We start from the raw sequence: 7,243 nt of genomic DNA on the forward strand, positions 1-7,243 counted from the left end.
GGACAGAGTACACACAGTTCACACACATTACACAACACACACAAGAACAGAAAGTACCCACAAAACATCACATAGTACTGTGGGAAGCCAGAGATCGATCAAAACTAGTTTAGGCAAGGACTGTAGTGATTTATCAACACATACTGAACCTTAAGGAATGCAATGCAAGGTATATGATCATAAAAAAAGACTCAAGGAATATCCAACCTGAATCCTTCTGATCACACAAGAATTTTGGAAGTATTTTGTGAACTAATTTTGCTTAATTGGCTGTATTTATTGGATTGTCCATAAAGGATGAAGAGAAAAGAAAACAAGCAAGAATGAATCTTAAAGAAATCATGCTTGTCTTGATGACCATAAAATTATGATTTATAAAAAAAAAAAGGCAAATTGTGGGAATCCAAATATCAAATTTAATTGTAAGAATAAACCAAATGTTATGTCTGGGTAAGAGGGAGGTTGACACAAGCTGGAATTCACGCTGTAGCACTGAGGCAATCCTGAAATGTTTACAAAGGGAGGCATTCAGGCAATTCTCAAGAATCTACATAGTTCTTAGTTTGTATTTACTGAATCCTTCCATCCTGAGTTAAGCATAAGGTCAACAACAGAGTAAAATTCGACCTCATTGGCTAAAGATTTCTCTTTGTGATCTACTTCCCCATGGTCCTTCCTTATTGTTTATTTCCTGTTGATTCTTTATAAAACCACAGAGAGGTGTAGCAGAAGGGCTTCAATTCTCCCAGCTGACAGCCATTTGTCTTCAGGCTTTCTAGCCTCACTCACCATTCCTGTGGGTTTCCGTCTTGGTCTTTTGCTTCAGCCAACAACACCTTACAATCCCACAAATAACACAGAACACACAGATATCACAAAGTACAGACTATATTTTGGTGCAAATTTAAAAGCACTGTTCAAATACCGGGAAAACTTTATGCAGGTTGGGAGGACTCTAAAAGATATAAAATGCTATTTCTACCTATGAAGTCCAGACTTTTCACTGTTTCCATCATCACTTCCATGTAGAGATTCTTCTGAGCAACGCTGAGCAAATCCCACTCTTCCTGGCTGAAGAGGATGACTACGTCCTCAGACAACAATGGCTCCTAAAACACACCAGATCTTCAGGATCAGAATGGCACATTGTCTCACAATGGTTACAAGAACAAAACATGACATGGAAAGAATGAGAAAACCAACCAATGATAGTCAGGGAATGAGACCTCTGACTTGTTGCTTGACGTATTATATTCACTAGTTCATGTTATCAAATAGGACAGATACAGGGGTACGGAAGAGTGAGTGGAAACGGAGTGGACAGATAACAAAGACAGCATTAGATCAGATGAGAGGAAGAAATGTCCAAAAGGAACATATCATTAAGCATTATATGTATACTGGAACAAGGGGTGCATTGCAGAAAAGGATGGGGAAGGGAGAAGAAGAGGGAAAAACATGTAAACTAATGACACAAACATTACAATGTATGACATATTCTATTTTAAAACAATCAAATAAACAAACAAACCCTAACACACCTGAGAAAAAAAAACCAACGAAGTTCCTATCCTATAGCAGCAATTTAATGCTGAGAACCCTTTTATCCAAGACTCACCATTTCCTTGCTCTGTTTTGGGCAGTTCTAAGGTCTTCACTAAAACACCACGAAATTCCTTCAGGAAGGGCCTTCAAAGTGTGAGAGGAACACAAGATAATCTGGAGGCAGATGATTATTGTTTAGCCCACGCTCCTTTCAGTGGCTGAAATTTTCCTTGCAACTTAAAGAAATGTACAATGGTCACTCTTGGTCCTTATCTGTCTGCACTGGACAAGATCTCCTTCAGACCTGAAACAGACAATGAAGAGGAAGGATGTTCAGGCTGCAAGGAGAAAGGTGGCTCACTGAGAAAAGAAAGGCCCAAGATCCACAAGAGGCTGGACACGCAGGACAGCAGGAGCAGAGCCCTAAGACTTGAAATGGGATCCTGTAGTTACCTGCTCATCCTTCAGGACAAATGTAGAGAAAAGACTCTGTCATCTAGTGAAAACTGAAAAATGGGAAACTGAACAAGGATGGAGTTTTTTAAAAAAGAAGGTTTCATTAAGGTCTTTACAAAGTGTTTGCCTCTTGTGAAGTAAATAGTAAAAACACACAGGCTGTTGCCAAAGTCGGGTCTGAAATTTTTGAAATATCAACATTCCTTCCATAATCTATCCTCCTCTCCTCAAATTTTTTGCACGGTTTACAATGAAGAAAAGAACCATGTTTTCCACCACCAACACACTCCTATCATTTCACAAAGAAAGTTGTACAAACCCCTGAAAAGCTGTCTGTACCATTTCTCATTCTCTCCCTGCTAAAGAGTCCATCTGTCTCATAGTGGATGTTCCATCAGGTTTAAATCCTGAAAACAGCAAGAGAAAGGACTGCCCTTTGTACAAAGCAGCTGGTGGATGTCAGCGCAGAGAGGCTGGTTTTCCCATCAGGGAAACAATGGCCTCTTTCGTTATCAGCACGAACAGAGACATAAAGGAAATGGATGATTCGTTGATTAAAACACATGCATGTCTATATAACTAGGTATTTCTGTCATCACAGGAGTCTAGAGCGAGGGCTACATGGTGGAGGGGACCTGGGGGAGGGTTTGTAAAACAATGAAAGAATCTTTTCTTTTACTTTTCCATAATTTTTGACTCATGTACTTATAACTTGTTAGTCAAATTTGTGTCTTCTAGGTTGCAACACCCCCATGATACATCTTCAAGGATATGAACATGTACAGCCAAGCACAATCAATAAGAGTGCATCTGAATTCCAAAATCAATCTCCATAATAGTCTATGTGTTTCCTACTGCCAAAGGGGCCCTTTAGAGTAGTGAGAGAAGATCTTCACCCTGAAACCCACAGCGTCCCTTTTCAGCAGGAAGTAGCTAAGAGAATACGCCATCCCCTTTTCCTTATGACCCAGGGTGAAGTCTCTCTCAGGGAGGAGTGATAGGGAATGGCAAAGGACACACCGACAAAGGAGATTAATCAGAACTGACTTTGACAAGCACTGTGGCAATTGGACAATTAAAACAGACATTCGGATGGCGGGGAAGAAGAACAAACTGGGGAGGAGGGTGGAGACAATGGTGCGGCAATGAAGGAGTGAAAGCCCAGAAAAACAAAACAAAACAAAACAAAACAAAACACATGCATGTCCATTAGGACTTAAGTCAGTTGGCTCCCTCCCCATGGTCTTTGCAAGGATGACCACGAATGCTGCCCAGAAGGCCCACAAATTATCCCCCCCCCAAGCAGACACTGGGGGTCAAGGGGGGGATGGGCTGTCACTTTGTCCTTAGGTCCAAGGAGAAAAGGATCCAGAGGCGGGGACTTCAGTGCCCCCCGGGAACCTGACTACGGGGAAGACTGCAGACAGACAGAAGGACAGACAGAGCAAGGGCAGAGTAGGCCTTCAGACTCAGGGTCCGGGGACACACTGACCTGAGAGCCGCACTTTTGCTCTGAGAAGAAGCAGCCTCTTCCCTAGGAACGCACCGTGACACGTGCGCATCTGTTGCAGCAGCTTCTGGGGGAAGGAGATGTGTGAGCTCCACCGGAAGTCCGAGTATCCAGGAGAGATCAGGAGCCAACAGACCAGGGGAAGGGGCGTTCCCTGACGCGGGAAAAGACACGTGACTGACTTGGAGACTGCCACGCCAAATGGTAATGAGAAAGGAGAATTCACCCACCTTTACTCTGGTCCACGTGGTGATTGGCCCACTTCTGATTCGTCGGCCCCTCACAATAAATAGTTCGTGGGGCAACATGACCTGCCAAAGTCATTCCATGGCGTTTCAGTTCCTACACTAAACTCTTAGCTTAGGGTTTATTCACTGTAAGGTTTATTTACTGTCAAGCTTAAGGATAAATGAAGCCATAGATGACTGTACAGTAGGGTGTTTTGTCGCGGTTTGTTTTTTTTAGGGGGGCAATTTACTTTCAATTTACTTTATATATATATAACATATCTTAAAATATTTCGTTTATTACACTAGTTAATTTACAGAATTCGAATACATTGTTTTTCACAAGTTCCTTCCCATTTGAAGTTTTGCGATCCCACAATTAATCCCCCACACTGTGTACAACCTCACCCTCTACTTCCATTCTCCCGCCTTTGGATTCCCAAGAATCCAAACCAGAATGGTTTATACAATATTTTCCTTTTTAGTGGACTGAGTTCACTCAGCATAATATTATCCAATCCCTCCCAAATTCGATAATACATTTCAACACCATCGCTCCTGCGTACGGTATAGTATTCCACTGTGTGAATGTACCATCATTTCTCAATCCATTCGAATGTACTTGGTCATCTGGGCTTTTTTCAATGTTCGTGCACTGATGAATAAGGCTGCTTTGAACACTGTTAGGTCAGTGGACTTAAAGAAGAAATCAGAGAGAATGAGAGAAAGCTTAATGCAGCTTTATTAAAGGGGGGAAAGGGGAGCTCCCAGGTGAGTTCCTCATCCTGGAGAGGCAGAATGGGAAGATACACTGTGAACTTACTGTGGAGGATTTTTACAAACAGAATCTTTAGGGAGGGACATTCCACTCTGATTTAGGATCCATCTCCTAGCTCAGCCAGACAAGCAGGATCATTTGCCCTTCTTATCAGCAGCAAGCAAGGCCATCAGCATTTGAGTTCTGAATTGTTTATTCTTCTCTTTGGCCCCTTTTGCCCAGACTAGCAAACACTGGTGTACAAAGTCTCCGGTTTACCTTCACTTCTGTATTTTTTTGTTGTTGTTTTAAAAAATTATTTAATACTTTATGATATAAAGTGTATTATACTACTCCAGATGGGGAAAACCACATTCAAGAGATTAACTGCAGATCCTTCGATTCAGCCAAAGTTTTTCCATCACTTTTGCATTATAAAATACTACATATCGTAGTTTTTAACATTTCAGCCATGCTCAGATTGCTGCAGCCTAAGTATTGCCTGAACCTACTCATGCCCAGTTAGGGTAGAAAAAGGAGAACAGACAGGTAAGATCTGACATTGAAAAACACAAAGCCTGTTTGAGAGCGATTCAGTTCTCATTTTCTGGGGAATATATTCCAAACAGTGGAATAGGTGGTTCATATGGAATATCTAGGTTCAGGTTTTGAGGAAGTACCAAAGTGCCTTCCAGATGAGCGCTTGCACCATTGTACAGTTCTACAAACGATGTACAAAAATATATGGAGTGCCTTGCAAATTGGCATGTAATCGTTGTATAGGGGGTAGGTTAACCTTCTATCCTTCCAATTTTAGTACATGTGCTGCTGAAGCAAACACCACATTTTCATTATGTTCTTTTAGTTAGTGCCAATTTTCAAATCAATTCATGGGCACTCAATGAAAATAATTTCTGTATGTAGATGACAGCTAGCATCAGTATGGATGGTGAAGAGATTGAGATAGTTAACAGTTTTAGTTTACTTGGTTCCACAGTCAACACTCTTGGTAACAACAGGCAGGAAATCAGGAGACGGACTGCAGTGGGAATGTCAGCTCTAAGGGACCTTTCAAGAGTACTGAAGAGCAACTATGTCAAGCTGGAGACTAAAGTGCTCCTGATCCAGGCTACAGTCTTTGCAATTAGGTGCTATGCATCAAACAGTTGGACAGTGAATAGGGATGATAGAAAGAGAATTGATGTCTTTGAGCTGTGGTGCTGGAGAAGTGTGTCGAATATACCATGGACTGCTAGGTGAACAAACAGATCTGTCCTGGAGAAGGTGAAGCCGGAATGCTCCTTGGAGTCAAGGATTCTGAAGATTCGCCTGACATAGTTTGGGCATGTTGCAAGGAGGGACTGGTCCTTGGAGAGGGACATCATGTTTGGGAGAGAGGAGGGACGTCACAGGAGAGGAAGACCTTCGATGAGATGGATTGATTCTGTGAGTGAAGTGGTGGGAATGGTTGAGTATGTTTGAGACAGTGAGGTTGGCACAGCATAGATGACGTTTAGGGGTCACTAGGAGTCGCAAGGGATTCGATAGCACAGAACAACAACAAAATCAACATCTTTAAAATGCGTGCATTGCTGGGAGGGCTGGTGAAGAGGGGAAGGCAAAAAAATAGACAAAAGTAAAATAACGTCTAAAAATAAATTTGGACATTAAAAAAAAGATTAAGGTGTTCCGTCAACAAAGGAATGGCTAGAGAAGCTGTGGTATATTCGCACAATGGAATACTGCACTGCATTGAAAAACTAGGAACTCACGAAATATTATTCAAAATGGGTGACTCTGGAGGACATCCTTCTGAGTATCTTAGTCACAAAGGACAAATACTGCATGGTGCCACTGTTGTAAAACAGGACTGACCTCGGGGTTAGGGGGAGACTGAGAAAGATGGCTTCACTAATGTATAATGCATTGAAAGAGATGAGAAAACTGTTTAAAAAGGATATGTGATTAGGTATTTTTGTCATGACAGGAGTCCTGAGCGAAGGCTGCATAGTGGAGTGGACCTGGGGGAGGGTTTGTAAAACAGTGAAAGAATTTTTCTTTACTTTTCCAAGAGGATAGCATACTAGCGGGGAAGGTTGGGAGGGGGGAAAAGTATAACAAGGAATGAATGGAAACCCAAAGTCTCTGTAAATTTTCATTGAAATTAAGAATATATATATTTAAAGAGTAACTGAACAGTGCTGGGATAATTGGAGCCCGAGGAGGGCCGCTGAACACTGAGGGAAAACACCAAGGGATAACTGAAAGTCGTAATGTAGGAACTTACTGAATTTGCCTTCGGTGAAGGTGAAGATCAGAGAAGAAGGGCGGAGATGGGGATTAATCAGTGAAAAATATTGTATGTGCACACTTTTCAGAATATGCTAAAAACCCGCGGTGTAAAATTAAATCCCCAACAACTTTATACTTTCAGCTTGTGGAGATTTGTTAGAGATACCTTAGACTCTAGGAATGAGTTAGATAAGTTGAAAGAAGAAGGTGAAAGTAATCATGCACTGGAATGTGGATCGGGGAAGGAGAGAAAGGATGAGACTCCCCCGATATATATCCATCCCTCGAGATAGGCATGGGAGGTGAGGAGTTACAGAACTAGATAAGGGAACTGCTCAAAATGGGCTTGCACCCCCAAACTCTGAAGTGTTTTTTTAGCTCGAAAGCTGATGATATGTTAGGGAAAGTCTTAGAAGAATTGGATAAGCTCAAAATGCACCTCCTCCTTTTAATCCT

This window comes from Elephantulus edwardii, unplaced genomic scaffold (assembly GCF_000299155.1).
Source record: "Elephantulus edwardii isolate Elephantulus edwardi_28Jun2011 unplaced genomic scaffold, EleEdw1.0 scaffold00573, whole genome shotgun sequence".
NCBI lineage: Eukaryota > Metazoa > Chordata > Mammalia > Macroscelidea > Macroscelididae > Elephantulus > Elephantulus edwardii.